General features: G+C 35.6%; 1 protein-coding gene across 8 annotated transcripts in view; it reads left to right on the top strand.

The window, feature by feature from the left end:
• Positions 1–22,019, top strand: part of LOC132193168 (uncharacterized) — a 125,587-nt gene that overhangs the window by 12,558 nt on the left and 91,010 nt on the right. For 7 of the 8 annotated variants that reach the window (XM_059613625.1, XM_059613626.1, XM_059613629.1 and 4 more), the window contains exon 2: positions 7,910–7,963. The gene's annotated coding sequence lies outside the window, so the exon portion shown is untranslated. Of the gene's footprint in view, positions 1–7,909; positions 7,964–21,548; positions 21,675–22,019 lie in introns of those variants that run through there. The other variant, XM_059613623.1, reaches the window with a different exon arrangement.

Here is a 22,019-nt window from a genome sequence, read left to right as displayed (position 1 = left end):
ACGGCCGGACCCTTTTTGATCATCGTTCCAGCCGTTTCAGCGGCTGCTGCAGGTAATTTACCATTTCAGCCAGATTTCGCTGCTTCTGTAAGCCGATTGCTCCGATCACATTTTTTAGCCTAGCCAGAAAACTCTGATGCAAAAACTTTTGCTCCGTGTATTTATTTGATATGTTATCTTTTCAAGTTCATGCTTTGTATAAGACATTTTGACCTTTCGATCTTGAAAATTTGAGAGCGCCCGGGCGTATCTCGGATTATGAACAAAATCTTGAGAGGGCTGGAATCGTCTCATTCATTGCCCTGTTTTAAACTTTCTTAATAATAAGGAAAGCTTCTCTACAAATCTACGTAATTATGAAATTATAAAACATTGTATTAAATTACTAAAATAACATTTTTACAACAATAGGAGCTTATATATTGTGATTCGTGGTAATTTTAGCCCATATTGTTGTATGTTCAGATTTGGTTTAACAATGCCAATCAGGAGACCTGAACTTAATTCCTCAGTTTTTTTATTGTTAAGTAAACTGTAAAAACTGATGCAATATTTTATTACAACCAAGTATGCACATAAATTAATCGGGCAAAATGGAAAAAATATTTATCAATAGAGTGTTTGAAGTTTAAATTTGCAAATTACCTAAAATAATAGGCATTATTAAACCAGAATAATAAATTAATATATATCAAGAATTGGTCTTCAAATTTATGCATGAATCCAGGTACTATTTGTAAAAAGTTACATTTTCTATTTAAAATTTTTTAAATTGTGTCGAACCGTTTTTCTCTCTCCAATGGTTACATTAAATTTGTGTATATATGGGATTATTGTATGCATTTGGCCAAAAAATTACATAACATTTTTCTTATAATTACTGAAAATAAATAAAATCTGACCGAATAAATTTTCTCTGACATTTAAAATATACTTGAATCATAAATCATAAATTTGGTGCAAATTTTCCACGGAATAATTTTCAGCATTTTGTCTTTGTCCGTGTGTAAATTTCTCTATTTTCTTGCACCCCCATCTAATGGTTGAGTGCAAGTTAAAAAATGGTCCACGTTTAGGGCAGCCTGTTAAAAACGGAGAATATTGTCGGGCCAGGGCGTAGCTGACCAAGCCCTGGAGAAAGGCCGCTGCTTTTTTCGCGCCGGCCGGGCATTGTTTCGAATTAGGGACAAAGGGGCTGATTTGGTATTCATAGGCTCCGTCCGTGACACAACTCCCCGAGGAGCTTTGCCCCGTGCGCGGCGTCCGGCACAAGAAGTTTTCCGCCCCCGTAATGGCAGTTGTTACGCACACCTTTGCATATATGTATAGGCACCGTCCCAGGGGGCCCGACCCGCAGGTCAGCCCTCGTCTGTGCGTCCGGCAAGATACATACGTGTTTATGAATTTTGGAAATAATTTAAAGCTCAGACGTGCAGTAGAGTAAAGGATTTTGAACATTCAGAAATTTTATTCCACAGATTTTAATTTTTTTTAAATTATTTTACTATACAAAAGTGAATTAGTGAGTCATTATTTAATTAACGGTGAGACATATTTATATCTAAAACAAACTATGAAATGATTTCAGCGGCAACTAAAATTTTTAAAATATCTAGAAAAAATCAATTTTTGTATATATAGAATCAAAGTTTTAATCATTAATATATTTTTTTTGCTGTTTCACTTACGGCCCATATTATTTGTAGATATCAATCAATATCAATAAATTTGAATTCCTTGAATGCCTGATTTAATTAATAAAATTTTTACTTTTTATTGGGTGATGAATTATTGAATTAATATAGTGATCAATTACTATAAAGATTTTGTTTTAAAATTAGAATGTTAAACTCAAAATCATAGCATTGAAATTTCTAGGAAAGATGGTCTATGCATCAATTACATACTGCAAAGCATTCCGCCAAAATCAGATTTACTATTTTTTTTGCACCTTATATTTATGTAAAAAAGAAAAAGATTACTTAACATTAACATCCCGCAACGCTTGTGTCATTTTTGCGGTAAAACTGCCATCGCAAGGAACGACACTTCATCATTCATAAAGCAGCAAAGAAGTTTTCCTCGGCACCACTCGAGTCTCTCTCGGTGAGACAGCGATTAATTTCTCCTGGATGTCGTTGCTCTCTCCCCAAATGAACCTGCGCCTAATCTTGTGTAACACGAGAACCGCGAAACACACTTAGGCCTTTTTTGTCGGCAGAGACAAACGCAAGCATTTCAGTCAGACGAGTGAGCAGTGCTGCAGTTTTGTCACTTTTTCCCTCTCGTTAATTTCACCCCTAATTGTTTTCTTCCTGCAAAAACTTGTATAATATTTATCATGCGCACTCGAGCAAAAAGTGTAGAATGGCCAGTGCAAATTGTTTCGCTTTTTCCCACGAGGCGTCATTTTCGGCTCGGACGCGTTTATTGACCAAAAACGGCAACTCATCGTGACCCGCACTTTGCGACGTTTATTACGCAATCATTCAATCAAATGGGACAGTTTAGTGCTCAGACAACGGCAGGTTTTTAAACTTGCGGAAAAAGTTTGAGAAAAAGTTTGCAGAAAATTTGCATTCTGGTGATTAAACTTTCTCCGTCACGGCGTGTATATAAACTTGCTTCTTATCGATTTAGCCAAGTGACCACAGAAGTTGTAAACTGGGACACAAAAACTTTTCATAACATTCAACGTCATTGTGCTTTAAGAACTGAAAGCGTTTTGACCTTAAAATTAATGCTCCATAAATGGGTGCAAGTCTTGAAGTCCATTTTTTTTCTTGTTGAAATTTAAAAACCCATCTTGTTAAATTCAATTTAACAGTTTTCAATTTATTCAATTTAACAACATCAAAACTGAGAAAAGGCACTGTAATTTTTATTTTCATATAGTGTTTATTAATTTATCTCACCAAGTATTCTCTGCCAAAATGCATCATCCATAAATCGGACAAAATATGAATAATTAATTATTTCGGATAAAAAATTTGAGATAAATAATTTTTCACGTTATTCTTACGCATAATATAATTTTTGAAGCTTAACTATGATGCATGTAGGTGAATATTATTTTCTTAAAAATTTTACCTTGATCGTAAAATTGGTAAATGTAAATCGTCGGCTACGCGGCCAAATGGCCGATCTGGTAAATACCCCTGTGGGGAAAATGGCTAGTGGCCACTTTCCCCGTTGGGGAAAATGGCAGATGAGCCTTTTTTTAAATTTTACAGGAGAAGCAAAAAACTGATTATCTGCTCCAATTTTCAATGTTCAGATTTCAAAATTTGAACCAAAGTTCAGCATGTTATTGCAGATAATTTGGTAGACTTAATTTTCTTTTAAACCTTAATATACACCTGTTGTAAGAAATTTAAAGGGAAGTAATTCCACACTGAAAGAGTAAAACGTACAATACAATCGAAATTAAACCACTTATGCGATTATTTCCTGCTTTTCTTTGTTCAATTTAACTTGATAATAATATTTTATAATATAATTTTATTTAAATTCATCGTTTTTTATAATATTTTTATTATTTTATTTTATTTAAATTAATTTAAATTTTATTCTTTTATTTGCACAATAGTAAACAATTTTGGCATTAAAAGCATTTTTTTCTTATTTCACATGACTCGGCGTCACTTCTAATTATAATCTCATGAATAGTTTTACTGATACTTTCTATAAATTGCAATAATTAGTAAAGTAAAATCTAGCTCGGATACAACATAAAGCTTCTGGTTGCATGTCAAATATTTTAATAAAAAAATCTATATTTTACTATTTATTTAATTTTCAAATTATATCTATTTTAAAGAATTATTTGCATTATCATGCAAAATGCATGAAAAAGCTATCACTTTCGAATACAATATTGACGAAACTTCAGCTTATTCTGATATTTTACTTCTTACTTAATGTTAGGTATTTTATTAAATTTATTAAAATTTTATTTTTATATTTTTTATATTTTCATTATTTTTAACATTTATGGCATTTAAAACAATTTTGGCATTATTCAGCAAGCGGGAATGCTGCCTGCTTGCTGTGGAACTTGGCAAGGGGGCGTGGCACTGCCTTACTTTTGCTCCCCGAACTCGCGATAGTGAGACATCTACCGAGAAAGTTGATACTTTTATGGTTGTTTCTGATGCAGATTTTTACACTGAATGCATTGGAACAATAAAAAAAATTTGTCCGGAAATGCTCATCTGCCATTTTCCCCAACGGGGAAAGTGGCCACTAGCCATTTTCCCCACAGGGGTATTTACCAGATCGGCCATTTGGCCGCGTAGCCGACGAAATATAATTAAAATTATAGAAATTTGGTGCATTAATAAAAATTCTTTAAATGCAAAAAAAAATTGAGCTAGCTATTTTTTTAAATGTGCCACATATTCTTCAGTATCTTAATAAGTTCTTCAAAAATTTTTGTCAAAATTTAATGACGTAAAGAAGAAATGTAATGAGATTTTCAAATATAAATAAATATTCTCCTATCTATAATATTTGGAATTTGATCGTTTAAGTCTTGCAGTGGGCGATTAGAGCTCATTTGATATCCTTGTTTGAGAATTCTGGTTTTCTAATTTTTCATTTACCAATATTAAGGATTGCAGATGGAGACACTGGCAATTTTCAATCAGATAAAAAGAAACTAGATATTTTTTAGCCTGGGGAGCCTTTGGGAAATTTCGAGGGCGGCGGAGGAAAAAGAGGCGCAGATTGGAGCACGTTCTCCAATAAATTCGGGCTCATTGAGGCGGGCACGAGCTCCATCTCGAAAGTTCCCGGCCAGGGCGGCCTTTTGCGCCGGATGAAAAATGCGAAGAAGCAGCGGCAGCAGGCAGGGCGGGACCCAGGCAGCAGCGAGCTAGCGAGGCGCGCGTCACATAAAAAGAAAGAGAGAAGAGGTAAATGATATGGAGGCTGCAGCCCCGGAGAGATGTGTAAGGGTTGCCGCCTGGTGCTCTGGTGCTCGGCAGTGGCCACGCCCCCTTCGGTGCCATTGGCGAACTCTGCGAAACTTGTTGAAACTTTTTTTTATTTTTATCAAAAAGTTTTCTTCCCACCCACCGCCTTCTTGCGCTGATAACTCCACCCTGCCCGCCGCCCTGCTCGCCGCCCTCCGCCGCACGGTCGCCCTTTTACGGGCGCAAAGACCCTTCCTGCTGCTATGGTGCTCATTTTAGCTCGCTCGCTCGCTCCACTTTTCCAGCCTCGCCAACCAACACCCACGGCGATCGTTCGCCTCGACTTTGTGCTCAGCTTCCTCCAACAGACGTGCATCTCGCGCGCGCTAATGAAAGAGCCCCCTTTTTTGCCCAGCTGCAAATTTCCGCTCAGCTTATGCTTTTCGATGTCGCGTGTATTTCAGCGACGGACGCCCGGATTAAGGCTAATTGCCTCCTCTATGACTGCAATCGCTTCGCAATCACGACGGCAGCAAAATCGCGGAATGAAAAGATCACGTTTTTTAGTAGATCTTATTGGAAATAAACGAGAGATTTGTCAAGTGAGATTTAATGGCAGCTACCTCAAACTTATCACAGGACTTATGATTTTTCTTACCTAAGAGGAAAAGTAATCATTAAAATGAAAATTCTACTTTCATGAGATGAAAGAGTAATCAATATAAAATAAAAATTTTACTTCAGTTAAGTGCTTCCCAAATTCTATAACATTTCTAAAAATTGGCTACCGATAGCTAGGATTTCAATAGGCATAATTAATTCTTCGTCTACTTTCAATATCTGAGAAGCCCCTTTCTTTTATTAAATATTAATGTTCTGAAGTTGAAAAGACACTTTAAATGAGAATTTAGAGAGACTCCGAAAAATAATCATTTTATGAATTATTAAAAAAAAGGGATATTTGTGAGAAATTCAACTAAAAAATTTCATGTAATACAATGTAAATTACAAGTGGTTTCATTAAAAGAAAATCAATATTTCCATTCTAATTAATTATTAATTCTGATTGAATTTTTCTTTGGAAGTTGTAACAAAGTAAACAGAAATGCATAAAAAAAGAATAATTATTAAATAATAATAATTTTATTGAAGTTGGTCCCTTAAACTTCCTTATTTGTGAAATACAAATGCTCAAGAATTAATTGATACATATAAATAAAAATTTATTTCTACAAATTGTTATAAAATTATTAAGATTTCTCTTGCATTTCGACTCAAAAATTTTAAGCTTATTTGATGGGTTAAAAATTGTAGCAAGATAATTGGATTAATTAATTAATTTAATTTAAAAAAATAAATTAGTAATATTTTTAGTGAAAAAACTATCAAATGCAGAACGAGAGCTAATATTACGACGCATAAAAATAATTTTAAACACTTAATTGCTAAAAAAATCCAATTTCTTTATTTGAAAAAGTGGTTTAGATTTTTTACTAGCTCTGTTGCAAAAAAAAAAAACGAATCAATTTAAAAAATAAGAAGCAGTGCTTTTCTTATACGTGTGTCATTGCAAGTTTGGAAGATTTGAAGATCCCTGCTCCGTTTTGGCCCGCTTCCACCACGTTCTTGAGTCTCAGCTTAGTTAAATGAATTGGATCGACGCTAATTGGGAGCGCATTTTGCTGCTTATTTGACAAATTGACAATCGGAATCCCTCACGATTCACTTTGGAGGGAAAGGGGAGCGCGAGATACAAGCTAGGGGCTGCTCTCGCACAGGAATCCAAGACATTTTTCAAAACGTTCCGCGGGGGTGGCATGGGGTGCGGGCGGGCGGGCGCGTGTGAGATTTTGTCACTTTGACAAATACCTGTCCCCGAGGAATAAATATTTTAAGACGCGAGAATTCGTCGTTTTTTCCTTTCTTTATCTGCCACTTATTTTTCTCCCTCTGTCGCGCGCCGCGCTTTCATCTGTAGGTGTTAGTTCCAATCAATTAAGGGCGATCAATCACAAATTAAACGCTCCGCTGCACATCAATATCCACATTTCATCGGCGCATTTATCATGTGTCACACCCCTAATCGTAGCGTTCTCTGACTGCACTTGAGTGAGCGATGCACAGATGGAGAATTCCTTGGCTGAAAAAGAATATATCTGAAATTTGGTAGAAGTGAAATAAAGGAAGGATACAATTTAAATCATGTTCCTCAAATTGAAATTGTAACTCACAATAGTATAATTTAGTAAATTCTTGAGCTATTGGTTTTGTCTTTTCATCCAAGAATTCAATTATTTTCCTCTGTTTGATACTATGCATTACATTAGACCAACCCAATAGCCTTGTAAGCTCACGGGTGCAAAAAGAAAAAAAAACATTAAATAAAAGTGGAGGATATGAAAAAAAAATACGAGTTTTTCTATTTTATTAATATTTAGTGTTGATTGCTCATTTTAAATTACAAATATAGCTCTAAAATATTTTATAAATAACTATAAAAATATTTCGTTTATTTTGTAGTTAATTTTATTATACATTTTAAACCATTTAACTAAATCTTATAATTCATTCTTTTTATTTTATTTATTTATATTATTTATAAAAATATTAAATTTTTTCATATTGATAAAATTATTTTCTTTGCAATGTTGTTATTTAGTTTAAAAATCAATCTTATAATTTATATCTGCGCCCATTGCTCTTCTTGAAGTAGTCATTAGATAAATTTTGCTTTCTCCAGATGAAGAGGTCTTCTCTTGTCCAGTATATTCAGTAAATTTCTAGCTCTCAATTCAATGATTCAATTTGATTAAAATTAATACGTTTAAGCATAAATAATTTTATATTCATATTAAATAAATTTTTCAGCTTCAATTAGTATATTTATACTTCATACAAAATATTCAAGTTTTTCAATTTTATCGGGTGCTTAATTTTGTTCGTTTGATTTTAAATTAACTTGATTTTAAAATGTTTTCCTTTTTGATTCACAGAGCAGAGGGCGATCCGAGGCACTGTCCCTGAAAGTTGGCGCAACGCTGAATGAGGTAGGTCCACTCCCCATTTCGACGCTCCCCGTTTTACTTTTCACAGCTGTTCCGCAATTGCGTAAACAGGGAGCTATTAATTAATTTGGCGAAAAGTTAACTTTCACATGCCGTCTGCCGGTCCCCTGCTTTTACCATTCAGGCCGGCTGCAACACAAAACTTTCGGCTCAAAAACCGCACCAAGCCGGCTGAGAGTTCGGGGGGCGGCGGGGAAGTTGCTGCAAATACAAAAAGTTACTTTTCGAGACTTGTTAAACCGCGAGCCAAGTTCCTCTCAAATGAAAAAGTGTAGTGGAGGCCGAAAAAACTCTAGTTTCTGCCTTTTTTAACTTTTGATTTGTTGAGAATTACTGTATAGCAGGCAAGTCTATCTGGTTCCCCCCTCGCACTCCCCCTTCGCGAACAACTTAACCAATTGCAACTTTGAAACTGTTGCACTAGGTCGGGGCTTTTTAACCTTCAAAAAGTTAGTTTTGACATTAGAGTAAAATTTTGATAAGTTTCCCTGCTCGGCTCCTCGACTTCTCTCTCCACTCGTATAACAAAGTTTAAGTATTATTGCCACTATACCACTCTTGCCTTTAGATATCATAAAGGCAGGGGCTTTAACTACTCTTGTCTGCGTATGACTCAATATCGCGCGCGAAACTGGGCCAACGTCACGCACCCTTCGCGCAATTCGCCACCCTTGTTGCTCTCCAGCAGCCTCATCATGTGCCAAAAGTGGAGGGAGCATTTTTATGAAACGCTTAACTCTCAACGAGATGCATATCTCTGTGTGTTTGCCTTAATCACGACTTCCTTTATTTCTCAATCGGCGCGCACCCCTGCTCGTTTTTTATATATTTACCCAGGAGAGGAAATGAGAAGGAGAGAGCGGAAAAATTCCCTGCTAAACGGTGGAGAAGAATGCCTCACTTGAAATTACAAGGTGGTTTTTATTTCATCCCCCCAATGAGCTGTAAAATTTTGAATATTCCGCTCCATAAAAGCCAATAAAGACTTGAATCTGATATTTTGTATACCAAGTAGCTAAGTAACATTTATTAAATATTATAAAATCTAAATTTAAGAATAAAGTGAAAATTTAAATTGTGTAAGAGGTCTATAAAAATCTCACAAATCACAATAATACATAAAAAAAAATTGAAATGATCTGGTAAAAATTCTGTGAATAAGGTATTTTAAGGAAATAACTAGCAGGTGCTTCATATTTTTTTTTTTCAATTTTTTGGCTCATTCAAATCAGCTTTTATTCTCATTAAGTCAGATAAGATGTTTTATAATAAAAAAATTGCAGATTACTTTTTAAATTTTCTTTAAAAATAAAATCCTAAGTTTTATGGAACTAAATCTTCATTAAATGGAAAAAAATTCAATTTCTCTTCTAGGTCTTTTCTAACCACAAGATTCTTCAATGTTGACAACAGAAAATTCTTAATTTAATAAAAAGCTAAAATTTATGGGCGTTTCATGAAAAATTAAACGCTACATTTAATGCATTAATAAATCTCTCCACATCATTTGTTATTAAAATAATCACAATTAATATCGATTTTACAACCCCCAAACCAGAAATAGCGACGGTTACCACTCGAACTGTATAAATCAAGACTGATTGATTCCGGTACTGGGGCCATAAATCTGCAACGGGTCACAAATTCGGCTTATCAGGGGCGTCCCTTCCATCGGCAGGGGTCAATTGCAACGTCCGGAAAGAGAGCAAATAGAGAGAGAAAAAATATATAATCGCGCACTGCCTCCTTATCTGCTTAAGTGCGAGCCGGCCGCTCATACTATAAACGGTCAGCGTTTTTGTTGCGACTGCTCTTCTCGTCGGAAGAACAAAAGTTTCTTCTCTGTTTGCTTTCTCATCATATTACATCAGCGAGAGCGCGCTCGTTTTATCTTGACGGCGGAACGGCGAATTTTACCGACTTGTTTGTCGCTGAAACAGTAAAGATAATCAACAGAGTCTGATTGCCTCTGGAAAATTTCAATCTCGCGACAGAAACGTGGCCTGATTTGACGAGAGAGAAAAAGCAGCAACTTGTTCTTTTTGTAGGGAAGAGAGTTTAGAGAGAGAATTGCACGTATAATATTTGTTGCTGGGCCCCGCCATAATTCATGAGCAATAAGGGCTGCAAGCCGTTCTGCCCATAATTTTTAGGAAACGTCAAAATCCCTTAAAACTTTCTCCCCCTGCTGTTTTCATGCCGAGTTCATCTCTCTGCAGCAGCAAGAGAGGACCGGCGGTGATACGGATTTATCGATATCAAATAATAAATCAATCATCTCTCCTGTTTGCCCCAACTCGCGATTTATGGATTCCTTGACGCGCCGCCGGAGAGGCTTATTTGATTAAAAGCGATTATTTTTTTCCTTCGTCTCCGCTCCCCGGCGAGAGATAATAATTCAATCGGACTCGAAGATGTTTTCCGATGGCAAAATTTCTCTGTTGGCAAGCTTCTTTTCTTGTTAACAAAAACTTGCTGTAAATTCAGTTTAAATTGGAAATTTGATATCTTCTGAAATCTGAACATTTTTATTGATTCGCACGCAGAATAACAAAACCAACAGATTTAGCCAGAAATTCATTAAAAGAAATTTTCAATCCTGAAATAATATTCTGACTTTCTAAAAGTAAATAAACGCATAAACAAATTTTAATTATTGAAGAAGAAAAATTATATACAAAGGATAAAGCGTATGTTGTCTAGCAAGCTTTTTGAAAACCAAGAAATTTATATTTAATATATATATTTATTATCGTCTTTTTTACCATTGTAAAAATTTAAAAGCAGAAATTCAAAGAAAAGAGCTACAAATTCACTTCTTTTGACTTTTGAGACTTCTTGTTGACGCATTGTTTCATTTCTCTCGGTCTTATCAAGATGGAAACTCCTGTTTTAAATATAAATCTAGTGACATACTCAAAATTTTCCAATATATCCAATATTAAATAGACTTGAGTTTTTAATTAAAATCGTACTTTTCGGTTGAAGGAAATGGTATTAAATTTATATATTTTTGTACTTTATTTTGTTTCCTTGAAATTTTTGTTCTTGCATGTAAATTTATGTTAAACTCTACAAGACTGTATCTACCCTCTCATAGGCTTTGCGATAAGCATGTGTGCATCACTTTTCTTGCATAACGGCTGACGAACTGCAGACAATCGTCCCCGTGCATCATTTCCCACACACAAGGGCAACTCTCCCCGTCGTACTAACGTTCGTCAACAAGAAAAATGGCACTCGCTGGTACCAGCAGCATCCAAGTCGGCTCTTTTGCATCTCTAGCTGTTCGTTTGCTATTAGATAAGTTCGCCTAGGCTCTTGTGTGTTTGCATCCCTTTTAGCTCGGTGCATCATGGGGGTTGCTGAGCGAGTGCGACGGGCGGAAAAGAGGGCAAAGTTCGCGACCTGCTCAGTGGTTTTGCAACTGGATTTTCCGCAAATATAATTTTCATTGCGTAACGATAATTTCGAGGGAATTGTTAACAAATTGCTTGACCGCGATTGCAATTTGCGTGCACTCTAGAGGATGTTAAATCAGATGTATGCAACCCGTGACACTGCGGTGCACGGCGGAAAATATATTTGCGTTTCCATCAGGAAACTCGAAAGTACAAGACTTGCAACGAAAAATATGAAATTGTATATAAATTCAAAATGTAAATATTTTGGTAAGTGATTTTTTTTTAAATCTAAAGGCTAAAAATAATGCAAATAAAAAAATTTCAAAAGAGTAAAAAGTTGTTTTCTCAAAGTAAAATTAAAATGATTGACAATATTAGTGAGCATTTTAATAATGAGGAAATTAAAAGGTTTATGTATACATATTTTAATTCACAGCTTAAAGAACATCTATTTTTGGAAAAAAACTTATAGAATTGAAACTGGTTAATTAAAAAAAAATATTCTGCTTTTTTATTTGTCTGCTAGATTTTTACTAACAGTGAATTCTATACATTAGGGATATGCTGTGGATATTATAAAAGCAACACCACGACATTTTCTGCGCTTTTTCTGCCAAAGAACAAATACGAGGAGAGCCAATTATTACGCAAATTTCCAAGCCGAGTGCGAGAGATGAATGTGTGCGTATTATGTATAATTCACGTCTGGTGCGAAACGACAAACCATAGGAAAATGCAGAGCTGTGTGTGTGTGCGGGGGGCATTGTGTCGGCGGCAACACAATAATGTATCACATACGCAAACACACAGTACACAAAACGGCATCGGCAGAAGGGACCGTGTGAATACGCGTGTTCGCCCGCCGAGTGCGGCACAAAACACAAACACAGAGAGCACCGCCGTTAGCGGCAAACTTTCGGCGGCTTTATTCGCGTCCTTTATTAAATACTAACAAGCTGCTAACGAGCGCGCGCCACCATTGTGAGCCAGACAACGCAGACGCACCTCAAAATAATTACGACTCAATTAAAATTAAACCCGGCCATAATCAAGCGGCGTGAGGGTTAACCCGTTCGCACGCTGCGGCGAACCTGAATGCAAGAAGCGCCAACCAATTGCTTTTAATTGCAACATTCAAAGTTTGAACGTATTGCGCAGAAAAATGATGAGAAAAATTCATTGGAAAATGCTATCAGGTGAAATAAATGTGAGGTGTATCTAAAAAAGTTCAGACATTGTCAAAATAATCTAAAATCACATTACTTACTTTTAATCAAACGGATTTATCTCTACATTTTTATGACTCCTGAAAATTTACGACAAAGAAACAATGTTAATTAAAATATAAGAGTTACGTGTTATAGAATAATGGCAAAAAAAATTGCTACCACATAATTTGGAAATGCTATTATGAAGCAAATAATTGCATTAAAAAGTTACTAATTAGCCAGTGGCTAACAATTGTGCAAGTTAGGCTATGTGTTTTAATTTAATTTTATTTAATTTAACGTACGTATATGAAGAATTAAGTATCAAATCAAATTAAGCCACGAACACTGATAGAATGGCCACCGATGGAAAGTGGATATCTCAATTTATTTTTGAATTATTTGAAATTTGTCAAATCATGCCATTGTCATTGCCATTCTTTTTATTATTGTATTCCACTTTTTTCACTTACATGTAAATTTAAAAAACGTAAAAAAATAATTTTTATATAAAAGGAATTATTGTAATTATCACTGATATCTCAATAAATCAGGTTCGGAAAACTAGAATTGACTAGAATGAATGTAGGGGCCAGTTGAGCAAGCCCCTGGGATAAATCGCCAAGGATTCTCGCATTCCGTTTGGCGACCGGAAAAATAGATAGGTATGGAGTGCATCCTGCAGAGCAGATAGTGATCGGCTGGCCTTCCTCTGATTCAATATCAGGCTGGCGGTGCCGGGCATTAATTAAAGCTCGGCAAAGGGCCGAACTAGGAATTCCTCGAATAACTGCGTAAGAATTATGCGTTTCCTTGGCGCTGGCCAAGTTTTGTTTGATCTATTGAGTTATTCCTCCCCCAGCAGCGTCTTAAATAAAGCAGCGCGGTGCAAGGAGAGGAAATAGCCCCTTTGTGACCCCGCGCTATAATTTTGCACCCCCTTTTTCGAGCGCACCCCGAGGGCCCGCCGGCTGTAAAACAATGCACGGCCGGGTAATGACGATTTTTACATTTTCGCTACAACCCGCACGAGAACGGGCGGACGGGCAGGGGGTGGCCTCCTGACTCTCCCTCGGAAGGATAGGGTTGGAAGGAGAAGTGCGTGTGTGTGATTGTGCACAGGAGGCGCGCACCACCAGTCATAGCGTGTTGCCGAAGAGAGGGAAAATAACGCATTATGAATCTCTTGAGATGATTCTGTTGAATGGATTTTAACTTTTAGATTTTGCTTTTTTTATGAACTTTTATACAATAATCCGCAATAATCTAACAATTAAGTTGAAATAAGCAAATATTTTTAATATCAATGAGGTTTGTACTTTGCAGGAATTAAAATTGAGAATATTTTTATATTGATACATAATTTTTACTAATTCATTAACTTGCTTGTTTAATTCTTGACAATTTTCAATACTAGTAAACTAACAGTTCAAAAAAGATTAATTAATTAGCCTTCTGAAATTGAAGCCATTTTGAATTAAAAATTTTTTTATTTCGTTTTACAAAATTAGAGAGAAAATTTATGTGCAGAAGCTTAGTAAACTAATTTAAATCTTCAATAAAAAATTTGTGCTATTTATATATGAATTTTATTAATAAAAAAATTTAAAAAAATAAATTAATGACTTAAATTAAAAATAAGTTAACATTGAAATAAAACTAAAATAATTAATTTATTGTGTAATGAAAATTTAAATGAATTGATTTCAATGGCATTTTTTACTCTTATGTACAATTAAGCAGCCTCAAGGCCCAACTTATTTTATTTTTATTTTTATAAATTGCTGTAAATGATTCTTACAAGTTTTATATCTTATAAAAAAATCATGGATGTTGAAGTTTTTCAATAATTTCATTACCAAATCCAATTATTGAGGCTTACTTTGTTACTTTTCACACATTAATTTATTAATTTTCAATAGAAACGATGATATTTTCTTTGTTGAGATGTCTTGGCTAATTAAAAAATATTTGATATTTTTATTCTTGCTTTTTGGCCTGTAATGATGTTTTATTTAATTCGTCACAAGTCCGCACCCTTTTGGCTTGTGATGTATGGTATGTACGTGTCTGCAATTTTTGCGTCCAGCCTCTGCACCCGACGGTGCGCTGCTCACAATAAGCAATTAGCTTTAATTTATGGGCTAAGTTTGTTCTTCTCTCTCGCGTCAGCTCTTATTCGTCTTGCACGCCGAGGAGCATCATTGTTTGACCTCAAACAAAGCACTCTGCAGGCCATTAAAGATGGATGCGATGAATATTAATAATAATTGCACCGCCGCGGCGTCTGCATGTGGGCGTGCATTTTACCCGCCGAATCAACCTTCTCGATCCGCCCGAGTGTTTGCTCGACTGCAAGTGCCCAAGTATAGAGTGCAGCCAGGGATAATAATATGCAATTAAGCAGTGCACCGAGAGAGGTCGGTTTTCATTCCGAGGGAAAACTGGAAAAGTATGTATGCACGGGTCGAGAATATAGTCTGATTGGCTTCCATCAAAGTTCATCTCTTGACGAGAAGCGAGCCACGTTTCAGATGCTAAAATGATGATGCTATTGGAAATAAGTTGACTCAGAACCGACAGGAGTATATAAGAAAATAATTTTTTTTGCCCTCTCTTTCCTGCGAATAATTATAATTTTCCTTATTCCCCGTTTCATTAAGAAAATCACTTGATTTTTTAACTCTTAAAACGCTTAAAACTGAGTAAATTGGTATTGGAAAAGAGATGAAGAAAATAATTAATTAATTTATAATTAAATTATTTATAATACCAGTTAAGAAAGTTTTCCAAAACTGATATACATAAGCTAAACTTAAACTGTGGAAATTGGATAAGTTCATCTCTAATTATTATTATTATTTTTCTTTTTTTTTTGAGCATTTCATCTGAACTTTCTGCCTTTACTTTGTTCGCCTGATAAAATCATACCAAGATTGTTATGATATTGTCTAATTACTGTGCTTTTAAATCAGTTTTCTAGATTTTTTAGATCAATAATCTGGCAACAGCTCTAGAGTTTGTGCTAAAGAAAAAAAAATTTCACTCTGCTTTTGAAGACTGCTTCTCCGTTCTTCACAGGTCATTTCACAAGCAAACAGGGCTAATTTTGTGCTGGTGAAATTTGCCTTCTTTGCAACTGGCGATACACGAAAGTGTTTAAATTTAAAAAAAAAACTGAAATAATCAAATCCATTCCATTTACATTAGTGCACTATTAAAATACTGATTGTGAGATTTGAGACACAAGATATTTAACACATTTTGATAGGAAGTGTTTATGTAATGAATGTCAAGGAGAAACTTTTAAATAATTTTATTTTGATCTCGTTAGCGGTGGAATCACATTTCTGCAAAAAAGAAAAGGAAATTTATAAACAGCAGTTTTATAAATAGAAATATTATGAGTGATATATCTCTGCGCTACTTAGAACAGGTTTTTGGCTCTGTTGCCATGCCATCCGTCTACATAATTTTCTCATACTTCCAAACATCCAAAAACGGACAGAGCCATGATTGAAGACGGTTTTAGTTTGCTCTCTGCTCTAGTAGAAGTTGGACACAGAGGGAAGTGCGGTCGGTTTTGATGAAATTTGGATCAACTTCCCTGTTCATTGAGACGAAAAACATGGGGTACAGAAACTGAAGAATTTTTGGAAGAAGTGAGAGCCGTGTGAGTGATTTGATTTATTACTAATTTTTTTATGTGATTTTTCGTCTCCAGCACTGATTTTGTTTCACCTTTGTATTTTTATGTACAATTTTTTTACTCTTCAGTTGTAAACTACGCTAATTAAAAAAAGTTGACAGAAAATGCTAAACTTTTTTGTCGAATTTAATTGCGATCAGAAAAACAACTCACTCGAGTCCAAACAAGCACCTGGTCTCCGCCCTTTCAACTTTGTCGCCGGGCTGAGAGCAAAAAAGACATCAAAATAAATAAGTGCCGCGGCGATAAGTGTCTCTGCGACGAACAACACAACAAGGGCGACGTCGCCTTTTGCGATAATTTTTCATCTCCAAGGGGCTCATTTGAATTTTAATAGCCGTCCGCACGCCCTCGCTGCTTTCATTTTTTAGTCCTTATTTAGTTGTCGAGGAGAACAGGGACACTTTTTTAAGCACCTTTGCAAACACGCTTCGAGAAAAAATCCTCTTAGAAATTTTTAATTGCATTAAGAAGGACACGGATTTGAAATATCGTCGCCTGCCAACGACAGAAAACTACTTCTTCTCTCCAATCTTTGCTGCGACTTTGGACAAATAATGGAAACTCGGATGCCACTGGCAGGTATTATTATTTTTTTTTATTTCTCCCTTCTCTTCTTTTTATTTCGCTTCAGGAGAAATAATAATCGCATTATTAGCCAAGCAGGCAAAAGAAGAGCTCTCCAGCGATACATAATTAATAGACGTCAAAATTATTGATGTGTAAAGAAAAACGGGGGAGGCTGCGGCTTCGGAAAGAGGAGAGTCGTATATAAAAACGTGCTGGGGAGGCGCCAACTGACGGGGAAAATGAATTTTTATGCATAAATTTAAAAATAAAAATATCTCAGAGAAAGAGAAAAGGGAGGAAGCATTGGCGGTAACGAAGAATGCGAGCGTAAATTATTATCGTGTCCGATTTGGAAATGGAGAAAAATTTGCAAGTAAAATTGTTTTTACTTCTACAGAAAGAGAAAGTGTAAAAAAAATAATGAAATGAAGAGAACCATCAGATTTTGTGTTTTACAGATGTTTGCTTGATTTCCACTATTTGGTAGTAAAAGTTAAATGCTTTAGAAAATAATTATATATTACATTTTTTTAATTAATTTGAACAATGAAATTTTTATAATTTATAATTCATTTTATTTTAAACTTAAGAATTTCTTTTGAATAATCAATAATTATTTAATAATTCAAAAACTTTGTTGAACTCTTTACTTTTAGACTTACAATTGATATTAAAACATCTGTGGTCATTTTGAATGTAAAAAAAAAATATTTGTAAAACTTCATGTCAAAGTATTGTAAATGATTAAATTCTAAGGAGTCTTTCTTTATTGGCCTAACCGTGGGAAATTATTTCAAAATGAGATTGACTGGACATCGCATACATTTGAGTATAAAATAAATTTTTTAATCAAATATCAGCTCTTTATGAAATTATTTAAACAACTGCACTTTCAAAATTATACCATTGATTTCCTTCATCATTTTATACGCGAAACAGAAAACTCTAAAATGAAGCATATTTCCAGTATGTTTCTCCTTCAAAAAGTATTTCCTTAATAGTATTGATGTTCTTAATCCGCTTAAATAAATGTTCTGGAAAATTAAATATAATTTTATAAAAAAAAATTAATATATTTAGTCAAATTCCATGCCTGGCTGTAGTCATAATGCTCCAATACAACAAAAATAAACTAATAAAACAGGTCGAACTCTGTTATTTGATGAATCTCTGGCCTTGTATTCAATGTTAATTAAACGCCTCCATTTTGCTCTCAGTGACATATACTCAGTACATACACCTGCGTTTGTACATTTATAGTTTGAAGGCGGGGGTGCTGCGCGTGCATGTGTGAGCAAACACAGCAGTTCGACGCGCGCGTGGCAGAAACTCATTGACTCGACCTGGGATGAATGAAATTTTACTCACACCTCTGACATGTACGCGTTATTAAGTGCTTAAACTTAAGTAAAACTTTATGCAAATGAGCGAGAAGTTTGTTGCCTCTCGCGGAATTCCCCGGGTCAAAAAAGTTGCATCAGCTGATGTTGGCAAGAGTTTGTCTGTGTTAATCCTTTTGATCGGCGCAAGTCATTGAACTTGGCGAAAAATGAGTTCTGGAAAGAAAGCCAAGTGAGACAGAAAGAAACTTTTTCACCCCCACCCGCCTGTCTTGAGGTCAGGCCGTAATAAACTTTTTAAATAGTGGAGAAAGTGAAGTTTTTATGTATGCAAGGGGCGGTGGCGGCGGCGGCGGCCCTGTTTGATGAGAGTTTAAAATTTTCGCAATGAAAAGTTTTCACTATATCGAGACTGGGTCAAAGTGGAGTTTTTAAAGGGCAACGACGATTCGCCGTTGTTCCAAAAGTTGACTTTTGTCTGTTGCTCATCTTGACAAGAACCTATTTTGAGGATAACATTAAAATAATCCCCTAGATAGACTTCAATTTGGGAGAAAATAAAATTATGAAAAATTCAAACTCGACTTTCATGAAATCAACCTTTTTTCTTACCTCTCAATTTAAGTGGGAAATATTTTTAGTTTGCCTCTTAAAAATTTTTTCTGCTCATTGAACAATTGAAAAATTTCTAAATCCAAGATAAAATCACTGTTTACCAAAATTTTTAATAAGAAATTTTAATTTATTTCAACAATGAAATATTGAACAATTTGAATTTTTCAGGAAGCTCATGAGATATTTGCTAGTGGCCGAATATAGCCACTAATATTTCAAAAAATTTGAAAAATTGATGCTTCTTTCTCAGTAAGGAGAACGACCTGGTTCATAAAGCCTTGAATGTCCTCTTTTCTAAACGAGTAATTTTTAAATTTTCATATTTGGTATACTGAAATCAATGTTTTATTTTTTATTTTTTATTTTGTTCTGTTACAAATTTAATCTGGTTCAGAATAACACTATTTGCATAAACATTCATTTTGTCTGTTTGCACTAATATTAATTGATTTTCTGCTTTGATGTGCCAAATTTTTTAAAATATTGACTCATGTAATATTTGTGAGAATGAGTAGTCAAGTTATAAATCAGAGAAACTTGTGAAAAAATCAACTTTACTAGAAATTCACATATTAATTACAAAAAAAATTGGTTTCTCCTTTTTACCGAATATATTGTTTTTATTATTAATTTTCACAAGGTTTAAGTTGAAATTTTTAGGAGTAGTTAAGAGATTTGCATTTTAAAAGGTAAACTTTCACATATGAAATAACATTTAAAAATTTAGATCAACTATTTCCATTTTTCATTGCCTTGGTTTGGAGGAAACCAACTTAATTTTGCCCATCAAATTCTCACCATCTCGTTTTGCGTTCAGACAATGAAGATTAATGCACCCGTTCAAGGCCGTTCGCGGCTTTTCTGCGGTCTCTGGGTCAAACTTGGCCGACGCTCGAGAGAGTTTTAAAAAAACTTTTCGACTTCCAAGTGGCCAAGTTAGTTTTGTGTAATGAATTAAGCGGCGGCGGCGGCGGGCGCCAACTCGAAAGTTGCAAAGAAACTTTGGAAACTCGCTTTCGCGCGAGAATGGAACAAGTCCTGAAAGAAAGAAATAAAGAAAGTACGAAAACTGGTGCAGACAATCGGCCTGCGTCTGGCCGAAAGTTGGGTTTGGGGGGCGCGACGAAGAAAACGGGGGGCTCTGTCGCGAGCAAGAAAGCGAGGCGCGGCTGGAGCGGGCGAGCAACAACCCGCCGGTCTCGTTTTATTGCAGAGTGGACCCAAAGGGTTGGCACCGTAAGGCAACGCATGCGCCACCCCCGTCCAATGGAAGCATGTCGAGAGCCGAGGCTCTTACCCAATGGAAAAGTTTTTCCCAACCAACTTTTCCCAACAAACACACACGAAAAAAAGTGCACGGAAAAAGTGAGCGCCGAGCGCGAGAAGCCGCCGCCGAGCTGCTATGGCAGGGTCGAAAAGAAAGGAGAGGGTTGCCGCACACACAGCTCTCTCATGCTCACGTTTATATATAAATTTCCACCCTGAGCACTCTCTCGATTATTATTTTCCCGTGCAAAATATATATGTGTAAGTTATGCGGCCTCTTGAGAATATATTCGCGAGGAGCACTTGGCGTTCTCCTTTTTTTTTTATTCTGCGCCAAAAGCCCGTGTGCACACACGATAGCGCCGGGAAAATATTATTATTATTTTCTCTCTCTGCTGCCGACAATTACCGCCGAGAGAGAGAATTTTTGTCCGCTTTCTCGTGTGTGTTTGCAAAGTTTTCAATGGGCACCCACTTGCTAGGCCCGAGTGGATGGATATACGTGGGAGAACTCTCGTTTTGTTTTGCCGTGCGCAACAAAAGACACGCGCCGCAATGAAAGACATACACAAACTTTTGAACAACCCTGCATCCGAGTGCTTTCATTCATATAAGATCCTTTGGCGGACAATTTTCTTATTCACTCGGCTATTTAAAATCAATATTTTGCAATTGAAGCCATTTTTACTGTTATATGTTTCATTTTAAAGCTCAATTTTGTAATATTTAACAAAATTATTCATATTTTTACGGTATATTGCAGTTGGAATTTGCAATTATCAAAAGATTTTGTAGTTTCAGTAAAATGTGTGCCGAGCTATTCAATATAATGTTAACCATTGATTAATTGTGAATATTTAACAATTCGGAACTACGTAGTTCTGGTGTTTAAACCTTAAATTGAAGAAAAAAATGTAACTGGAATGACTTTTGATAAGGTTTTCGTAAAAAAAGTATCTAGACTAATTCATTTTCCTTTTCCTTTACAACTATTGAATTAAGCTATAGTTTATTTCCTGGCGGTCTAAGTAATTACCACTCAGACATTTGTTTCTATTGACTTGCCAACATAAATATTAATTTGTCCAATATCCAACGCTGGACAAAAGGCGGAAAAATCGCCCGACGCGGAAAGTACAATTTCATATTTGAATTGGAAACTTCCTCGAAGACGTGGGAGATAATTTTTCCCGAAATCTCCCACCTCTGCGAAGCGCAATTTACCCTCTCTTGTCACTACTACTCCACCCTCTTTTCTCTCTCTCCCTGCCCCTGCCGCTGCACATAGGCGAGCAGCTAGCATGTTGTTACCCACCCCGCAATACCCCTCGTGGCTGCCCTCTAATATAACTACTATGCTAGTTTTCTGAAGGCATGCTGTCGACTTGCTTCTTCGTCTTCGCCGAGTTGCGGCCGCACTTGCATTTGCGTGGCATTTAGCGGCCATTAAGGCGCTTTTACGGACGCAATTACTCTCGGCTCCTTGCCTTGGCCCGCCGCACACATTTCGGAGTCATTCGCGAACTAGCCGTCTGTCTCTTGCCGCCGTCGTCACAGCTGATCGACTTCTCGAATAGCAAGGTAGGAATTGTTCAACCCCGGTGCGTTTCTCACCCCTAAAGCTAACTTTGAATCAAATTCTATTTACATAGAGTTAACTTTTTTCTGTTATATATTATTAAATTGCAATATAATTCATATTTATATAAATATGGTTATTTAATTCTTTAATTTACGGTTGAAAAAACATTAAATCATTAACGTTTAGAAAAAATATTTTTCGCATTGATTTATTTTCTCTATTTAAAAGATAAAAGTGATTTTTTTTACATTTAAAGTTTTTCATTTTGAATTAATAATGTAACTGTTACAATGTCAAAGAAAATGAGATTACCAATAGCTATTGAATTTATTTAGCATGACAAT

Source organism: Neocloeon triangulifer, unplaced genomic scaffold, assembly GCF_031216515.1.
Source record: "Neocloeon triangulifer isolate White Clay Creek 2 clone unplaced genomic scaffold, ASM3121651v1 ptg000003l, whole genome shotgun sequence".
Taxonomy (NCBI): Eukaryota; Metazoa; Arthropoda; class Insecta; order Ephemeroptera; family Baetidae; genus Neocloeon; species Neocloeon triangulifer.
The sequence above is the reverse complement of the archived record's forward strand: the minus strand, read 5'-3'. Positions and strand labels throughout refer to the sequence as shown.